The sequence below is a fragment of the Lagenorhynchus albirostris genome, chromosome 1 (assembly GCF_949774975.1).
Source record: "Lagenorhynchus albirostris chromosome 1, mLagAlb1.1, whole genome shotgun sequence".
Lineage (NCBI taxonomy): Eukaryota > Metazoa > Chordata > Mammalia > Artiodactyla > Delphinidae > Lagenorhynchus > Lagenorhynchus albirostris.
The window spans coordinates 123531166-123552140 of NC_083095.1; the positions used below are offsets into that span (position 1 = coordinate 123531166).

The window sequence follows — 20975 nt, forward strand, 5'->3', positions numbered from 1 at the left end:
ACACCTAAAGGAACTAGAAAAAGAAGAACAAACAAAACCCAGAGTTAGAAGAAGGCAAGAAATCATAAAGACCAAAGCAGAAATACATGATATAGAAACAAAGGAAACAATAGCAAAGATCAATAAAACTAAAAGCTGGTTCTCTGAGAAGATAAACAAAATTGATAAGCCATTAGCCAGACTCATCAGGAAAAAGAGGGAAAGGACTCAAATCAATAAAATTAGAAATGAAAAAGGAGAAGTTACAACAGACACCACAAAAATACAAAGCATCCTAAGAGACTACTACAGGCAAATCTACGCCAATAAAATGGACAACCTGGAAGAAATGGTCAAATTCTTAGAAAGGTATAACTTTCCAAGACTGAACCAGGAAGAAAGAGAAAATATGAACAGACCAATCACAAGTAATGAAATTAAAACTGTGATTAAAAATCTTCCAACAAACAAAAGTCCAGGACCAGATGGCTTCACAGGTGAATTCTATCAAACATTTAGAGGAGAGCTAACACCATCCTTCTCAAACTCTTCCAAAAAATTGCAGAGGAAGGAACAGTCCCAAACTCATTCTATGAGGCCACCATCACCCTGATACCAAAACCAGACAAAGATACTACAAAAAAAGAAAATTACAGACCTATATCACTGATGAACATAGATGCAAAAATCCTCAAGAAAATACTAGCAAACAGAATCCAACAACACATTAAAAGGATCATACACCATGATCAAATGGGATTTATCCCAGGGATGCAAGGATTCTTCAGTATACGCAAATCAATCAATGTGATACACCATACTAACAAATTGAAGAATAAAAACCATATGATCATCTCAGTAGATGCAGAAAAAGCTCTTGACAAAATTGAACACCGATTTATGATAAAAACTCTCCAGAAAGCGGGCATAGAGGGAACCTACCTCAACATAATAAAGGCCATATATGACAAACCCACAGCAAACATCATTCTCAATGGTGAAAAACTGAAAGCATTTCCTCTAAGATCAGGAACAAGACAAGGATGTCCACTCTCATCACTATTATTCAACATAGTATTGGAAGTCCTAGCCACGGCAATCAGAGAAGAAAAAGGAATAAAAGGAATCCAAATCGGGAAAGAAGAAGTAAAACTGTCACTTTTTGCAGATGACATGATACTATACTTAGAGAATCCTAAAGATGCCACCAGAAAACTACTAGAGCTAATCAATGAATTTGGTAAAGTTGCAGGATACAAAATTAATGCACAGAAATCTCTTGCATTCCTATATACTAATGATTAAAAATCTGAAAGAGAAATTAAGGAAACACTCCCATTTACCATTGCAACAAAAAGAATAAAATACCTAGGAATAAACCTACCTAAGGAGACAAAAGACCTGTATGCCAAAAACTATAAGACACTGATGAAAGAAATTAAAGATGATACAAACAGATGGAGAGATGTACCATGTTCTTGGATTGGAAGAATCAATATTGTGAAAATGACTATACTACCCAAAGCAATCTACAGATTCAATGCAATCCCTATCAAATTACCATTGGCATTTTTTACAGAACTAGAAAAAAAATCTTAATATTTGTATGGAGACACAAAAGACCCCAAATAATGAAAGTAGTCTTGAGGGAAAAAAACGGAGCTAGAGGAATCAGACTCCCTGACTTCAGACTATACTACAAAGCTACAGTCATCAAGACAATATGGCACTGGCACAAAAACAGAAATATTGCTCAATGGAACAAGATATAAAACCCAGAGATAAACCCACGCACCTATGGTCAACTAGTCTATGACAAAGGAGGCAAGGATATACAATGGAGAAAGACAATCTCCTCAATAAGTGGTGCTGGGAAAACTGGACAGCTACATGTAAAAGAATTAAATTAGAACACTCCCTAACACCATACACAAAAATAAACTCAAAATGGATTAGAAACCTAAATGTAAGATTGGACACTATAAAACTCTTAGAGGAAAACACAGGAAGAACACTCTTTGACATAAGTCACAGCAAGATCATTTTTGATCCACCTCCTAGAGTAATGGAAATAAAAACAAAAATAAACAAATGGGACTTAATGAAACTTAAAAGCTTTTGCACAGCAAAAGAAACCATAAAGAAAACGAAAAGACAACTCTCAGAATGGGAGAAAATATTTGCAAATGAATCAAAGGACAAAGGATTGATCTCCAAAATATATAAACAGCTCATGCAGCTCAATATTAAAAAAACAAACAACTCAATCCAATAATGGGTAGAAGACCTAAATAGACATTTCTCCAAAGAAGACATACAGATGGCCAAGAAACACATGAAAAGCTGCTCAACATCACAAATTATTAGAGAAATGCAAATCAAAACTACAATGAGGTATCACCTCTCACCAGTTAGAATGGGTATCATCAGAAAATCTACAAACAACAAATGCTGGAGAGGGTGTGGAGAAAAGGGAACCCTCTTGCACTGTTGGTGGGAATGTAAATTGATACAGACACTATGGAGAACAGTATGGAGGTCCCTTAAAAAACTAAAAGTAGAACTACCATACAACCCAGCAATCCCACTACTAGTTATATACCCAGAGAAAACCATAATTCAAAAAGACATATGCACCCCAATATTCATTGCAGCACTATTTACAATAGCCAGGTCATGGAAGCAATCTAAATGCCCATCAACAGACAACTGGGTAAAGAAGATGTGGTACATATACACAGTGGAATATTACTCGGCCATAAAAAGGAATGAAATTGGGTCATTTGTAGAGACGTGGATGGATCTAGAGACTGTCATACAGAGTGAAGTAAGTCAGAAAGAGAAAAACAAATATCGTATAGTAACACATACATGTGGAACCTAGAAAAATAGTACAGATGAACTGGTTTGCAGGGCAGAAATTGAGACAGAGATGTAGAGGACAAACGTATGGACACCAAAGGGGGAAAGCAGCGGGAGGTGGGGGGGGTGGTGGTGTGATGAATTGGGAGACTGGGATTGACATGTATGCACTGATGTGTATAAAATCCAAAAAATGGATGACTAATAAGAACCTGCTGTATAAAAAAATAAAATAAAATTCAAAAAAAAGTCATCCTTCACCAAAATAATTAATTAATTAATTAATTAAAATAAATTATAAATAAAAAGTTAGGGAAGGGCTTCCCTGGTGGTGCAGTGGTTGAGAGTCCGCCTGCCGATGCAGGGGATGCGGGTTCGTGCCCCGGTCTGGGAAGATCCCATGTGCCGCGGAGCGGTTAGGCCCGTGAGCCATGGCCACTGAGCCTGTGCTCCACAACGGGAGAGGCCACAGCAGTGAGAGGTCTGTGTACCGCAAAAAAAAAAAAAAAAAAAAGGGGAAAAAAAGAACTACCATACAACCCAGCAATCCCATTACTGGGCATAAACCCTGAGAAAACCATAATTCAAAAAGAGTCATGTACCACAATGTTCATTGCAGCACTATTTACAATAGCCAGGACATGGAAGCAACCTAAGTGTCCATCGACAGATGAATGGATAAAGAAGATGTGGCATGACCCAGCAATCCCACTACTGGGCATATACCCTGAGAAAACCATAATTCAAAAAGAGTCATGTACCAAAATGTTCATTGCAGCTCTATTTACAATAGCCCGGAGATGGAAACAACCTAAGTGTCCATCATCGGATGAATGGATAAAGAAGATGTGGCACCTATATACAATGGAATATTACTCAGCCATAAAAAGAGACGAAATTGAGCTATTTGTAATGAGGTGGATAGACCTAGAGTCTGTCATACAGAGTGAAGTAAGTCAGAAAGAGAGAGACAAATACCGTATGCTAACACATATATATGGAATTTAAAAAAAAAATGTCATGAAAAACCTAGGGGTGAAACAGGAATAAAGACACAGACTTAGTAGAGAATGGACTTGAGGCTATGGGGAGGGGGAAGGGTAAACGGTGACAAAGCGATAAAGAGGCATGGACATATATACACTACCAAACGTAAGGTAAATAGCTAGTGGGAAGCAGCCGCATAGCACAGGGAGATCAGCTCGGTGCTTTGTGACCGCCTGGAGGGGTGGGATAGGGAGGGTGGGAGGGAGGGAGACGCAAGCGGGAAGAGATATGGGAATATATGTATGTATACAACTGATTCATTTTGTTGTGAAGCTGAAGCTAACATACCATTGTAAAGCAATTATACTCCAATAAAGATGTTAAAAAAAAAAAAAGAAGATGTGGCACATATATACAATGGAATATTACTCAGCCATAAAAAGAAATGAAATTGAGTTATTTGTAGTGAGGTGGATGGACCTAGAGTCTCATACAGAGTGAAGTAAGTCAGAAAGAAAAAAACAAAGACCGTATTTTCACATATATATGGAATCTAAAAAAAAAAAAAGGTTCTGAAGAACCTAGGGGCAGGACAGGAATAAAGACACAGACATAGAGAATGGACTTGAGGACACAGGGAGGGAAGGGTAAGCTGGGACGAAGTGAGAGAGTGTCATGGAATTATATATGCTACCAAATGTAAAATAGATAGCTAGTGGGAAGCAGCCACATAGCACAGTGAGATCAGCTCTGTGTTTTGTGACCACCTAGAAGGGTGGGATAGGGAGGGTGGGAGGGAGATGCAAGAGGGAAGAGATATGGGGATATATGTATATGTATAGCTGATTCATTTTGTTATAAAGCAGAAACTAACACACTATTGTAAAGCAACTATACTCCAATAAAGATGTTAAAAAATTTAAAAGAAATAAAAGAGTGAAGTAAATCTAACCAAAATAATCTTTATGGTAAAATTATAAAACTGTATGAAATGACATAAAAGTAGACCTCAATGATGGGAAAGATTCATAATGTTCATGAATATGATATACAATGTTATATGATATATAAATAACATTTTTAAAGTAATAAAATGAATACTTGATGCCTCCCTCCCAGTTTACAAAAAAAGATATTGCCAACACCTTTGAAACCTCTGTGGTCCTTTGCACAATCTTACCCCTCACTACACACTGCAGGTAACCAGTATCCTGGATTTCATATTAACCATTACTTTGCTATTCTCATGGCCCACCCCCTCCCCAACTATCAGAAAATTATTTTATTTAAAAGATATCATAGTCCCAGTGTACAAATAGATAAAATCATAACGTCTGTAGTAGACAAGGATGGAGTTAAGATCCCAGGCAGCCAAGCCACCGCTTTGCCCCTTAAAGGTGGCCCCAGAGCAATGGTTGAATACAGTACTAAGATATTTCCGGAGTGTAAAGGGAGATTATTCAGGTTCATTTGCATACCCATAATACACTGCAAATAGTTTAATTGTTTTCAAGTTAATAAAAATTTCTTTCTTACTCAACTTTTCTAAGTATGAAAATATTATTTTCAGAATTCCTTGAATAAATTTATTCCAGCAGTAACTCTGGGGATAAATAGCCACCATCAGTGAACTAGGAGTTGTAGTTACTGGAAAAATGAGTTACGCAGGCTGTTCAGTATACTCTGGTTTCTCTTCATATCGAATAAATCTTTCGCCTTTTACTAAAGATTTCCGTGGAGAGAAACAACTGAGTCTTAACAGTAATTTTTTGAGGCCTTGCTTTGGTAAGGCTGCCTAACTGTGGTGAAAACAGAAGAAGTAATACTTTTTTGCTTTTAAGAGCAAAATTACTTGCAAGTTTTTGTCTGGCTATATATGTGGGTGCGTTGAAGTGAAATTAATTTTCTAGATACTTGTGTTTCATGAGGTTTAGTTTTAGGTGTTTGTAGTTTTTTTCTGTTCTTTAATCTCTGGGGGTGGGGGGGTGGTTACAGAGTTACATATTTTGCAGATGATATGCAAGTAAAAGCTAGATTGGGGCTTTCCTGGTGTTCCAGTGGGTAAGACTTCCTGGTCCCCGTACAGAATACCGAGTTTCAATCCAACTACATCCTGTATGCATACATGCCACAACTAAGAATCCCTAAAAAGCCCACATTCTGCAACTAAAACCCAGTACAGCCTAAATAAATACTGAAGTAAAAGGGAAAATTATCATTTTTTAAAAAAGAAGCTTGATAAAAGAGAAACAGCTGAAATTGATATTAATAACATAGTTTACTTAATCAAATAGGTTTTTCTAAAACGTTGTATGTTCTGTGTCTGGATAATATAAGTAATCATTGAGTGGGACTTCTCTGGTGGTCTAGTGGTAAAAAATCCATTTTCCAGTGTAGGAGCCTGCAGGCTGCCACTTCAACCCCATGCAACCAAAATAAATAAAACAAAAATAAAAGAATTCCAAATCTTTTCGTTCAACAGAGTGTAGGGAAGACTTACTTCAGTTGTCACCTGAAAATTCATTATATGGTAGTATAACCAAGCAGGACACTATGGGGTCTTCCCAAGTCAGAACCCCCCCCACACACACACAGTGTCCTCTGCCTGCTTCCTGTTTGTAAAAAAAACTTTAGCCTCCTAGGCCTTCCGGAAGTTCCAAATAATAAACTTAAGCAGAGAAGTGAGAAAATGCAGAAACAAGGGAAAACGGTCAAGCAAAACAAAAAATTGTTCAGCTATTAAACAAAGTCAAGGACTTTTAGTTCCCCCTCAAGGTCTACAGATAATATTCTGAGCTATATTCTTTGAGCTGTTTTGCAGAGACTGAAATCCCCATCAGAAAAAAGAAGTTAACTGTATGCTGACCACAAGTACATAGACCCCAGCTGTGTTGGAACCGCCTGAAGATTGATGATGTTGATTCCCTATTAATTCACCACCAACCAATCAGAAGAAGGTCCACAGCTGATTACTCACACCACAACCCTCTCCTGCACCCTGTCTTTAGAAACATTTTCCTGAAAACCATCAGGCCTTAACTACCTGGATTCCTTGCTTGGCGCCCTGCAATGAATGCTGCACTTTCCTTCACCAGAACCGAGTGTCAGGGGAATTACTGGAGGCGTGGGCGAGCAGCCCCAAGTTCTATTTGGTCACAGTAGTGAGTGACACTGTTGAAACCCCTTCCATCTACTGATTCATAGGGAAAAACTTTCTCAGGTTACAGCTATAAAAACAGGGGTGGGGGGAAGCATTGAAACTGAACTCTGTCTTCTCTAGCAATAAGTATTGGGTTGGCCAAAAAGTTCATTCGGCTTTTTCCATAAGATGTTAAAACCCCGAACTAACTCTTTTACCAACCCAAATACTACGCATCCATCTAATTAAGAAATGCTGTTCCAACACAATGACTTTTTTTTTTAACTTTTGTTGTTGTTGTTCTCTGCCAATGTAAGAGGTGGAAAGTATCTCTTGGAAACTTTATTTATTTATTTAAATATTTATTCATTTTGGCTGCTCTGGGTGTTAGTTGCAGCATGTGGGAACTTCGTTGCAGTGTGCGGGATCTTTAGTTGTGGCACACATGTGGGATCTAGTTCTCTGACAAGGGATTGAACCTGGGGCCCCTGCATTGGGAGTGCAGAGTCTTACCCACTGGACCACCAGGGAAGTCCCAACACTTTTATGTTTAATAATTATCAAAAGTTGTAATATATTTATGTTGTATTGATCAAGCATGTACTAATAACTGTAATAAGTCAATCCAGAAGAAAAACATTAGTGCATAAAATTTTAAGTTCAGGGACTTCCCTGATGGTCCAGTGGGTGAGAATCCACACTCCCGAAGCAGGGGGCCCGGGTTCGATCACTGGGTGGGGAACTGGATCCTGCATGCATGCCACAATTAAGAGTCTGCATGCCACAACTAAGAGTCCACATGCCGCAACTAAACATGCCACAACGAAGATCCCACGTGCTGCAACTAAGACCCAGAGCAGCCTAAATAATAAATATTTAAAAAAATTTTTAAGGATTTGAAAGGATTAAAGGATGTGAAAAGTTTTAAAATTCAATTAATGTACTTATTTTGTCATAGAAGAATATGATTGGGTGATCAATAAAATACTTTCAGGTATAAAAATGTAATTGTATTAAATTCTTGGGGAAATGGAAACGGGAAAAAAAGTTCAAGAATCAAAAGGAATTATGCAAAAACTTAAAAAAAACCCAAAACATTACAGGGACTTCACTGGTGGTGCAGTGGTTAAGAATCCGCCTGCCAATGCAGGGGACATAGGTTCAAGCCCTGGTCTGGGAAGATCCCACATGCCGCGGAGCAACTAAGCCTGTGTGCCACAACTACTGAGCTTGCGCTCTAGAGCCCACGAGCCACAATTACTGAAGCCCGCGTGCTTAGCGCCTGTGCTCCGAAACAAGAGAAGCCACCGCAATGAGAAGCCCGTGCACCACAACGAAGAGTAGCCCCCAATCGCTGTAACTAGAGAAAGCCCATGTGCAGCAACGAAGACCCAACGCAGCCAATAAATAAATTAATTTATTTATTAAAAAATAATTACAAACGGTAGGTATCAAATTTCTTGGGTATTTATCTTCCACTGGTTACAATTTAAAGTGATGTAACGGGGGCAGAACAGGAATAAAGACACAGATGTAGAGAATGGACTTGAGGACACAGGGAGGGAGAAGGTTAAGCTGGGACGAAGTGAGAGAGTAGCATTGACATATACACATTACCAAAAGTAAAACAGATAGCTAGTGGGAAGCAGCCGCATAGCACAGGGAGATCAGCTCGGTGCTTTTTGTCCACCTAGAGGCGTGGAATGGGGTGGGTGGGAGGGAGACGCAAGAGGGAGGAGATATGGGGATATATGTATATGTATAGCTGATTCACTTTGTTATACAGCAGAAACTAATACAACATTGTAAAGCAATTATGCTCCAATCATGATGTAAAAAAAAATTAAGTGATGTAACAATTTAGAGTATCAATATTTACAATGTACAAGATTCATCTTTTGCATCTATTTAAACATATCATGTTGTAAGTTATCTTACGAAAACTGTACATATGATCTTTAAAATGTGCAAGAGAAACACAGTTTCAAAATTCTTTCAGTGAGGCCTGAGAGAAAACGTTGGAATCCCTGTCCTTAAGAGATGGGCCTTGTGGCAGGAATTGAACACTAAAAGGGAAGCAGCACCTCCTTGTGGCAAATAGACGTTGCAGCAGAAATGAGCAAGAGACAAGAGCTGAGACCTAGAGGCTCAGTTCACCTTCCACAAAAGTGTGCTTCTCCACTGCAGAATCTGAAAGGGTTAGGTGTCGTTCCAACTCTCAGACCTGCCACTTGTAGCTGTGGCCTCTGGAGTCCAGCCACAACAAATAGGAACCAGAGAACAATCCACAAGAACAGGCAAGGCTAGGGACTTCCCTGGCAGCGCAGCGGTTAAGACTCTGCCTGCCAATGCAGGGGACACAGGTTCGAGCCCTGGTCCGCGAAGATCCCACATGCCGCAGAGCAACTAAGCCCGTGCACCACAAGTGCTGAGCCTGTTCTCTAGAGCCCGCAAGCCACAACTACTGTGCCCGCGTGCCACGACTACTGAAGCGCGTGTGCCTAGAGCCCGTGCTCTTCCACAAGAGAAGCCACCGCAATGAGAAGCCCATGCACCACAAGAGAGTAGCCCCAACTCGTCGCAACTAGAGAAAGCCAGCACGCAGCAATAAAGACCTAACGCAGCCAAAAATAAATAAAACTTTAATTAATAAATAAATAAAAGTAAAGAGTCCTATTAATTGAATATCCACTGTGAAAAGTAGCTCTTTCCTTTACTTAAAAAAAAAAAAAGTTAACCTTCCTTGTGGTCCTCTAACCAGTGAAAGCTGCCCAGGACCTTCTAGAATGGAGGAGACCAAAGGTCCCCTACAATCTCCGAGCAGGGAAACACTCTTCAGAGAGTTGCTCCTTTCCTGTCCCCTCAGTGCCTTAGCCCCAGGCCAAGCCCTGTGAGGTAAATAGCTATCATTGTAGTGCTGGACCTCTGCATCTCCATGGGTCTTTAACTCCCCATTACTCTGTGAAATACAGCAAGAATGCAAAAGAGTATCAAAACAAATGTAGGTGTGAATGAATCTCACAAACATTATGCTAAGTGAAAGAAGCCAGTCACAAAAAAAAAGCCAGTCACAAAAAAAAGCATAAAAGCCACAGGTTTTATGCTTCCGTTTATATGAAATGTCCAGAGTAGATGCAGACAGAAAGTAGGTTAGTGTTTGGTAGAGGCTGGGGGATGGGGAAGATGGGGAATAACTGCTAATGGGTACAGTTTCTTTTTGGGTTGATGAAGATGTTCTAAAACTACACTGTGGGGACTTCCCTGGTGGTCCAGTGGTTAAGACTCTGAGCTTCCACTGCAGGAGGGGCAGGTTCCATCCCTGTTGGGGGAACTAAGATCCCACATGCCCCGCGGGGAAGGCCAAAAAAACCTAAAAAAAAACTAAAAAAACCCCACTAGACTGTGATGATCGCACAATTCTGTGAATATGCTAAAAACCATTGAATTGTACACGTTAAATTGGTGAACTTTATGGTAAGTGGATTATATCCCCCCAAAAGTTTTTAAAATGTATTAGACAAATTTAAATCAAATATATGTCAAATGTGATCGACTTGTTAGCAAAAGAACCAGCAAAAAGAAATGCAAACAAACATGACAGCTCAGAGAAGGTGTCAAAGTTGGGAAGTGGAACACTGACACAAGATGTCAGAAAAAAAAAAAAAAAAGGAGCTTCAGTTTCCTTTCCCAAGATGGTTCAGTTACTACAATAGTTAAGAAGGAGTCTGTGTAGGCCGGGCGACCCAGCAGCTGAGCACCGCTGAGGAGAGTACAGCTCATTTTAAAAACACAGGATGAGACTCGAGGTCTGAAACTGAAATAGAAGATTTCATCGTCGTAAGTAGCATCAGATGAGGAGGCAGGAAACCTGAAACCGAACGGAGGGCGCAATCTCCATTTTTTTTTTTTTTTTTTTTTTTGCCGCTTAGCTTAAGGGATCTTAGCTCCCCCACCAGGGATGGAACCCCGCCCCAGGAAGTGAAAGCTCCGAGTCCTAACCACTAGACCGCCAGGGAATTCCGCAAGCTGCAATTTTAAAGAGGACACCGCTACGAATTTTTGACAAGCGGCATAATATTCTAGAGTGTACATCCCAGACGTACACGGTGCAAAACAGACAAAACACCTGTGCGCCCACCACTCACTTTAAGAAAAAGGAAATTGTCAAATTTTAAAACTCCCGAATGCCCTCACTCCACCAAAGGGAGAAAACCACGGTCCTGAACTTTGTGCCGATTACTTACTTGCTATTTTTTCCTTTTCCAATTTAACTGCAAAGTCTTTAACAGAAATCAAACTCAGACGTACAAATGTACAAAACATAAAACCTGGGTCTCTGATCAGTCCGGCGTGTGGATGCCAGCCTGCCAATCCTCCGCTTCGCCGCCTAGTGGTGACGCAGGGGCACTGTGTGAATACTAGTATCTTTCCCGAACGGAAAGGACGCAGGCTTGCCTTATTTGCATACCCACAGTGCACTGCACATAGTACAACTTTAAAATGGCAAAATTTTAAATTATCTTCTACTTATATTTTCTAAAATTAGACCCTTTATTTACAGACTAGTCTAGAAATTTTTGTTCAGGCACTGGATCTTGGTGTTAACTAGCCACTATCAGTGTTCTAGGAGTTTCTCTTACCCCAGGTGTGAGTTACAAAAACACTTGTCATACTCTGGTTTCTCTTCAGATCGCATAAATCTTTCGCCTTTTACTAAAGATTTCCGTGGAGAGGAACAACTCTGAGTTTTAAACTAATTTTTTGAGGCCTTGTTTTGGCAAGGCTACTCAAAGCTGTCAGAAAATAAGATTCAATAAGGGGAAAATCTCTGTTAAGCCGCATTTCCGGGTTTTGTTTTCGAGAGTTTTCGCTGACAGTAGTGTTTCATAAAGAGAGGGTTACCTAGCAACCAATGTAGTTTCGATTGTAGTCTAATCACTGTAGATTTAGAATATTTTCTTTCGCGTTTTATGTTTTCTGGAACTGTCATTGTTCCGAAAAAAATTCAAATTTAAATGGGGATATTCTGGGTCTTTACATTACCGGTAGAAAGCGGTTATAGCCTTGAGGCACCTACTGGTTCTTTTTTGATGTTGTTGTTAAGTGATGTCAGGTGTTCATAGACTCACTTTTCATTTCTTTAGAGGTGGATTTAAAAGAGAGAAACATGTTTTGTTTTAATCCAGTAAATCTATTTACCGTTGACACATGTAATCAACGTGAAAAAATGGGAAGCAGTTTTTTTTTAATTGGCGTATAATTGCTTTACAATGGTGTGTTAGTTTCTGCTTTATAACAAAGTGAATCAGTTATACATATACATATGTCCCCATATCTCTTCTCTCTTGCGTCTCCCTCCCTCCCACCCTCCCTATCCCACTCCTCCAGGCGGTCACAAAGCACAGAGCTGATCTCCCGGGAAGCAGTTTCTTGGTTCTTTGTTTTACGAGGACTCTGGAATGTGTTGCGTGTGTTATGCTCAGTACACTTAAATTACGACTAGTCACCTTCTTAAGAGCGCAAGAGGTATTTGTGGCTGATGGTAGTACTGGACAGCTCAGCTCTGTGGAATTACAGTGTACTTACAAGACACAGTCCGTAGATCTTGTTTTTCCTTCATGGATTTAGAATTGCTTAGTTTGTTTTGCTTCTTCCAAGTTTTGGTTATTAGAAGAATGTTATCTCTGGGACTTAAACTGGTGGTCCAGTGAAATCTGCCTTGCAATGCAAGGGAAACAGGTTTGATCGGTGGAGACGGAAGTAAGATCCTATATGCCGTCTGCAACAACGAAAGATCCCGCACCCTTAAACGAAGATTCTGCGTGTCACGACGGAGACTCAACGGACGCAGTCAAAAGAAGTTTAAAAAAGGGAATCTTTAGAAGAATAAAGACTGCTTTAAAAATAATAATAATATTACTCCTGGTGCGTTCCTAGAGTGTGGAAAGGAGTTGCAGGTTCTCAGGGCAGGCAGGTGTAATAATTTTTCCCCATAGTGCTTACACTTCCTCCAATGGTCTATGCATATTCTCATTGCCTCTCGGCCGTACTGGCCGTTGGTATGCTCAGACTTTAAGTTTTGTTCCTCTGGTAATCATGAAATTGTTTTACAGTAGTGTTCTTCTTTTTTTTTTTATTAATTTATATATTTTTGGCTGCGTTGGGTCTGCGTTGCTGCGCGCGGGCTTTCTCTAGTTGCAGCGAGTGAGGGCTACTCTTCGTTGCGGTGTGCTTCCTTGTCCTTGCGGTGGCTTCTCTTATGGCGGACCACGGGCTCCAGGTGCGTGAGCTTTAGTAGTTTGTGCCACGTGGGCTCAGTAGGTGTAGCTTGCGGGCTCTAGACCACAGGCTCAGTAGTTGTGGCGCACGGGTCTAATTGCTCCCTGGCAGGTAGGATCTTCCCGGACCAGGGCTGGAACCCGTGCCCCCTACAGTAGCAAGAGGATTCTTAACCACTATGCCACCAAGGAAGCCTCCTGTCCATTTTTCTTATAGTGTCTCCTGGTGAGCTGGTCTAAATTTTAATGTCAGATTGATCTCTTTAAAATTTTTTTATTGTGATTTGTGCTTTTTCAGTGTGTTTTATTTAATAAATAATTATCTCAAATTATTAAAGCAATTATATATCTTTTAAAGTTATGTCTTTCATATTTAAGTCCTTGATTCACCAGGAACTGAATTTTTGTATAGAATGTGAAGTGTGGATCATTTTTATCTCCCCCCCAAAATGATAACAATTGCCCGGCACTATTGATTTGTTTTTTTAAAGGTTATTTTCATATCAGAGTAATGGTTTTTTTTTTAATATTTATTTATTTATTTGGCTGCTTTAAGTCTTATTGCAGCATGCGGGCTCTCTAATTGTGCGTGCTCTCTAGTTGTGGTGCACGAGCTCCAGAGCACGTGGGCTGAGTAGTTGCGGCGCCTGGGCTTAGCTGTCCCACGGCACCAGCACCACTTTTTTTTTTTTTTTTTGGTGTTGTCACTGAATGTTTATTGAATGAATCACTAGTACCATCCACCAGCACTATTTTATTGATTGATGTCTTTTTCCCCACTGATCTGCAGTGACAGCTCTGACATATATCAGCTTTCCTTACATGCATGGGAATGTTTCTACACTATTTTTTCTTTTCACATCACTCTATTGAGGTCTGATTGACATACAAAGAGCTGCATATGTTTTATGTGTGCAACTTGAGTTTGGAGTTAAGTACAGACCCATGAAAATGTTACCACAATCAATGCCATAAACATTCTGGGCTCTCTATTCTATTCCATGGGTCTAATTTATCTATCCCTGAGCTAACATCACATATCCTAATTCCTGTGGGTTTATAACAATACTTGAAACTGGTAGGCATAATCCCCCTCTTTGGTTTTCTTTCCAGAACTAACTTGGCTATCCTTTGTCCTTCCAAAAATGTTTAGAATTGCCTTGTTGATTTTCATGAAAATCCCTATTGGATCTGAATTTAATACATAAATTATTGAGGGAGAATTGAAGTTTCATCTTACTCATGGACATGATTTGTCTATGTTTAGGTCTTCTTTATTATTTTTCAATTAAGTGTTACATTTTTCTACTAAAGATGTATCTTTTGTTAATTTTTAAAATTGCATGTCCTAATTGTGCATTCACGTTTTATACAAATGCAACTGACTCTTCTCATTAACTCTAATAATTGTGTGTAGATTATTTTGAATTTTCTACCTACACAATTTTTTTTTAACTTCTTTTTTTTTTTTTTTGGCCATACCATGCAGCATGCAAAATCTTAGTTCCCCTACGAACCCGGGCCCTTAGCAGTGAGAGCTCAGAGTCCTGATTCACTGGAATTCACTGGATTGTCAGGGAATTCCCTCTACACATTTTTTTTTAACATCTTTATTGGAGTATAACTGCTTTACAGTGTTGTGTTACTGCTGTATAACAAAGTGAATCAGCTGTATGCATACGTCTATCCCCATATTCCCTCGCTCTTGCATCTCCTTCCCACCCTCCTTATCCCACCCCACTAGGTGGTCGCAAAGCACAGAGCTGATCTCTCTGTGCCATGCAGCTGCTGCCCACTAGCTATCTATTTTACATTTGGTAGTGTATATATGTCCATGCCACTCTCTCACTTCGTCCCAGCTTACCCTTTCCCTCCCCTTGTCCTCAAGTCCATTCTCTACGTCTGTGTCTTTATTCATGTCCTGCCCCAAGGTTCATAAGAACCATTTTTTTTTTAGATTCCATATATATGTGTTAGCATACGGTATTTGTTTTTCTCTTTCTGACTTACTTCACTCTGTATGACACACTCTAGGTCCATCCACCTCACTGCAAATAACTCAATTTCATTTCTTTTTCTGGCTGAGTAACATTCCATTGTATACATGTGCCACATCTTCTTTAACCATTCGTCTGTCGATGGACATTTAGATTGCTTCCATGTCCTGGCTATTGTAAATAGTGCTGCAATGAACATTGTGGTACATGACTCTTTTTGAATTATGGTTTTCTCAGGGTATATGCCCAGTAGTGGGATTGCTGGGTCATATGGTAGTTCTATTTTCAGTTTTTTCAGGAACTTCCATACTGTTCTCCATAGTGGCTGTATCAGTTTACATTCCCACCAACAGTATGAGAGGGTTCCCTTTTCTCCACACCCTCTCCAGCATTTATTGTTTGTAGATTTTTTGATGATGGCCATTCTGACCTGTGTGAGGTGATACCTCATTGTAGTTTTGATTTGCATTTCTCTAATGATTAGTGATGTTGAGCATCTTTTCATGTGTTTGTTGGCCATCTGTATATCTTCTTTGGAGAAATGTCTATTTAGGTCTTCTGCCCATTTTTGGATTGGGTTGTTTGTTTTTTTGATACTGAGCTGCATAAGCTGCTTGTATATTTTGGAGATTAATCCTTTGTCAGTTGCTTCGTTTGCAAATATGTTCTCTCATTCTGAGGGTTGTCTTTTCATCTTGTTTATGGTTTCCTTTGCTGTGCAAAAGCTTTTAAGTTTCATTAGGTCCCATTTGTTTATTTTTGTTTTTATTTCCATTTCTCTAGGAGGTGGGTCAAAAAGGATCTTGCTGTGATTTATGTCATAGAGTGAATGTTCTGCCTATGTTTTCCTTTAAGAGTTTTATAGTGTCTGGCCTTACATTTAGGTCTTTAATCCATTTTGAGTTTATTTTTGTGTATGGTGTTAGGAGGTGTTCTTTTTTGTTTTTTTAAAACAGGATTTATTTATTTATTAAATCTTATTTATTTATTTTGGGGTGCATTGGGTCTTCGTTTCTGTGCGCAGGCTTTCTCTAGTTGCGGAGAACGGGGGCTACTCTTCGTTGCAGTGCGCGGGCTACTCATTGCAGTGGCTTCTCTTGTTGTGGAGCATGGGCTCTAGGTGCATGGACTTCAATAGTTGCAGCACGCAGGTTCAGTAGTTGTGGCTCATGAGCTCTAGAGCACAGGCTCAGTAGTTGTGGTGCACGGGCTTAGTTGCTCCGCGGCATGTGGGATCTTCCTGGACCAGGGCTCGAACCTGTGTCCCCTGCATTGGCAGGCGAATTCCTAACCACTGTGCCACCAGGGAATTCCCAGAAGTGTTCTAATTTCATTCTTTTACATGTAGCTGTCCAGTTTTCCCAGCACCACTTATTGAAGAGGCTGTCTTTTCTTCACTGTATACTCTTACCTCCTTTATCAAAGATAAGGTGACCATATGTGCATGGGTTTATCTCTGGACTTTCTATCCTGTTCCATTGATCTATATTTCTGTTTTTGTGCCACTACCATACTGTCTTGATTACTGTAGTTTTAGTATAGTCTGAAGTCCAGGAGCCTGATTCCTCCAGCTCCATTTTTCTTTCTCAAGATTGTTTTGGCTATTTGGGGTCTTTTGTGTTTCCATACAAATTGTGCAATTTTTTGTTCTAGTTCTGTGAAAAATGCCAGTGGTAGTTTGATAGGGATTGCATTGAATCTGTAGATTGCTTTGGGTAGTAGAGTCATTTTCACAATGTTGATTCTTCCAATCCAAGAACATAGTATATCTCTCCATCTGTATCATCTTTAATTTCTTTCATCAGTGTCTTATAATTTTCTTCATACAGGTCTTTTGTCTCCTTAGGTAGGTTTATTCCTAAGTATTTCATTCTTTTTGTTGCAATGATAAATGGGAGTGTTTCCTTAATTTCTCTTTCAGATTTTTTCATCATTCATATATAGGCATGCAAGAGATTTCTGTGCATTAATTTTGTAACCTGCTACTCTACCAAATTCATTGATTAGATCTAGTAGTTTTCTGGTAGCATCTTAGGATTCTCTATGTATAGTATCATGTCATCTGCAAAAAGTGACAGTTTTACTTCTTCTTTTCCGATTTGGATTCATTTTATTTCTTTTTCTTCTCTAATTGTTGTGGCTAAAACTTCCAAAACTATGTTGAATAACAGTGCTGAGACTGGACATCCTTGTCTTTTTCCTGATCTTAGAGGAAATGCTTTCAGTTTTTCACCATTAAGAATGATGTTTGCTGTGGGTTTGTCATATATGGCCTTTCATATGTTTAGGTAGGTTCTCTCTATGCCTACTTTCTGGAGAGTTTTTATCATAAATGGGTGTTGAATTTTGCTGAAAGCTTTTTCTGCATCTACTGAGATGATCATATGGTTTTTCTCCTTCAGTTTGTTAATATGGTGTATCACATTGATTGACTTGTGTATATTGAAGAATCCTTGCATTCCTGGGATAAATCCCACTTGATCATGGTGTATGATCCTTTATTGTGCTGTTGGATTCTGTTTGCTACTATTTTCTTGAGGGTTTTTGCATCTATGTTCATCAGTGATATTGGCCTGTAGTTTTCTTTCTTTGTGACATGTTTGTCCGGTTTTGGTATCAGGGTGATGGTGGCCTCGTAGAATGAGTTTGGGAGTGTTCCTCCCTCTGCTATATTTTGGAAGAGTTTGAGAAGGATAAGTGTTAGCTCTTCTCTAAATGTTTGATAGAATTTGCCTGTGAAGCCATCTGGTCCTGGACTTTTGTTTGTTGGAAGATTTTTAATCACAGTTTCAATTTCAGTGCTTGTGATTGGTCTGTTCATATTTTCTATTTCTTCCTGATTCAGTCTTGGCAGTTTGTGCTTTTCTGATAATTTGTCCATTTCTTCCAGGTTGTCCATTTTATTGGCATAGATTTGCTTGTAGTAATCTCTCATGATCCTTTGTATTTCTGCAGTGTCAGTTGTTACTTCTCCTTTTCATTGCTAATTCTGTTGATCTGAGTCTTCTCCCTTTTTTTCTTGATGAGTCTGGCTAGTGTTTTATCTATTTTGTTTATCTTCTCAAAGAATCAGCTTTTAGTTTTATTCATCTTTGCTATTGTTTCCTTCATTTCTTTTTCCTTTATTTCTGGTCTGATCTTTGTGATTTCTTTCCTTCTGCTAACTCTGGGGGCTTTTTGTTCTTCTTTCTCTAATTGCTTTAGGTGCAAGGTTAGGTTGTTTATTTGAGATGTTTCTTGTTTCTTGAGGTAGGCTTGTGTTGTTATAAACTTCCCTCTTAGAACTGCTTTTGCTGCATCCCATAGGTTTTGGGTTGTCGTGTTTTCATTGTCATTTGTTTCTAGGTATTTTTTTTATTTCCTCTTTGATTTCTTCAGTGATCTTTTGGTTATTTAGTATCATATTGTTTAGCCTCCATGTGTTTGTATTTTTTACAGTTTTTTTTCCTGTAACTGATATCTAGTCTCATAGCACTGTGGTCAGCAAAGATACTTGATATGATTTCAATTTTCTTAAATTTACCAAGCTTGATTTGTGAGCCAAGGTATGGTCTATCCTGGAGAATATCCCATGAGCACTTGAGAAGAAAGTGTGTTCTGTTGTTTTTGGATGGAATGTCCTATAAATATCAATTAAGTCCATCTTGTTTCATGTGTCAGTTAAAGCTTGTGTTTCCTTATTTATTTTCATTTTGGATGATCTTTCCATTGGTGACAGTGGGGTGTTAAATTCCCCTACTATGATTGTGTTACTGTCGATTTCCTCTTTTATGGCTGTTAGCATTTGCCTTATGTATTGAGGTGCTCCTATGTTGGGTGCATAAATATTTACAATTGTTATATCATCTTCTTTGATTAATCCCTTGATCATTATGTAATGTCCTTTTTTGTCTCTTGTAATAGTCTTTATTTTAAAGTCTATTTTGTCTGATATGAGAATTGCTACTCCAGCTTTCTTTTGATTTCCATTTGCATGGAATATCTTTTTCCATCCCCTCACTTTCAGTCTGTGTGTGTCCCTAGGTCTGAAGTGGGTCTCTTGTAGACAGCATATATATGGGTCTTGCTTTTGTATCCATTCAGCCAGTCTATGTCTTTTGGTTGGAGCATTTAATGCATTTACATTTAAGGTAATTATCGATATGTATGTTCCTATTACCATTTTATTAATTGTTTTGGGTTTGTTTTTGTAGGTCTTTTCCTTCTCTTGTGTTTCCTGCCTAGAGAAGTTCCTTTAGCATTTGTTGTAAAGCTGGCTTGGTGGTGCTGAATTCTCTTAACTCTTGCTTATCTGTAAAGGTTTTAGGGTCTTCCCTGGTGGCGCAGTGGTTGAGAGTCCGCCTGCCGATGCAGGGGACACGGGTTTGTGCCCCGGTCCGGGAAGATCCCACATGCTGCGGAGTGGCTAGGCCCGTGAGCCGTGGCCGCTGAGCCTGTGCGTCTGGAGCCTGCGCTCCGCAACGGGAGAGGACACAACAGTGAGAGGCCCGCGTACAGCAAAAAAAAAAAAAAAAAAAAAAGGTTTTAATTTCTCCATCAAATCTGAATGAGATCCTTGCCGGGTAGAGTAATCTTGGTTGTAGGTTTTTCCCTTTCATCACTTTAAATATGTCATGCCACTCCCTCTGGCTTGCAGAGTTTCTGCTGAAAGATCAGCTGTTAACCTTATGGGGATTCCCTTGTATGTTATGTGTTGCTTTTCCCTTACTGCTTTTAATATTTCTTCTTTGTATTTAATTTTTGATAGTTTGATTAATATGTATCTCGGTGTGTTTCTCCTTGAATTTATCCTGTATGGGACTCTCTGTGCTTCCTGGACTTGATCGACTATTTCCTTTCCCATGTTAGGGAAGTTTTTGACTATAATCTCTTCAAATATTTTCTCAGTCCATTTCTGTTTCTCTTCTTTATCTGAGACCCCTATAATTTGAATGTTGGTGTGTTTAATGTTGTCCAGAGGTCTCTGACACTGTCCTCAATTCTTCTCATTCTTTTTTCGTTATTCTGCTCCCTGGCAGTTATTTCCACCATTTTACCTTCCAGGTCACTTATCCGTTCTTCTGCCTCAGTTATTCTGTTATTGATTCCTTCTAGAGTATTTTTAACTTCAGTTATTGTGTTGTTCATCATTGTTTGTTTGCTCTTTAGTTCTTCTAGATCCTTGTTAAATGTTCCTTGTATTTTCTCCATTCTGTTTCCGAGATTTTGGATCATCTTTACTATCATTACTCTAAATTCTTTTTCAGGTAGGTTGCCTATTTCATCTTCATTTATTTGGTCTTGTAGGTTTTTACCTTGCTCCTTCGTCTGTAACATATTATTTTGTCGTTTCGTTTTTGTTTTTGTTTTTTTGATGGGTGGTGCCGTATTCCTGTCTTACTGGTTGTTTGCCCTGAGACGTCCAGCACTGGAGTTTGCAGGCAGTTGGGTAGAGCTGGGTCTTGGTGCTGAGACGAGGACCTCTGGGAGGCCTCACTCCAACTGATATTCCCTGGGGTCTGAGGTTCTCTGTTAGTCCAGCGGTTTGGACTCAGAGCTCCCACCACAGGAGCTCGGGCCTGACCTTCAGCCTGGGAACCAAGATCCCACAAGCTTCATGGTGCGGTTAAAAAAAAAAAAAAAAGGAAGAAACAAAAAAGGAGCAGTACAATATCAAAGAATAAAAGAGAAAATAAAATTCGACGATAAAAAATATATTAGGAAAAATAAAACTATAATTGAAACAACTGCAAC

The 20975-nt window shown here is 39.3% G+C and overlaps 2 non-coding genes across 2 annotated transcripts; both read left to right on the plus strand.

Annotated features, from left to right (window-relative positions):
• The first annotated feature begins 5506 nt into the window (after positions 1-5506).
• LOC132505199 (U5 spliceosomal RNA) lies at positions 5507-5621 on the plus strand. Its single transcript, XR_009535302.1, has one exon. It is a non-coding gene; the product is annotated as a U5 spliceosomal RNA (small nuclear RNA).
• A 6015-nt stretch (positions 5622-11636) lies between these two features.
• LOC132505146 (U5 spliceosomal RNA) lies at positions 11637-11752 on the plus strand. The gene has a single exon (XR_009535279.1). It is a non-coding gene; the product is annotated as a U5 spliceosomal RNA (small nuclear RNA).
• The last annotated feature ends 9223 nt before the right edge of the window (positions 11753-20975 follow it).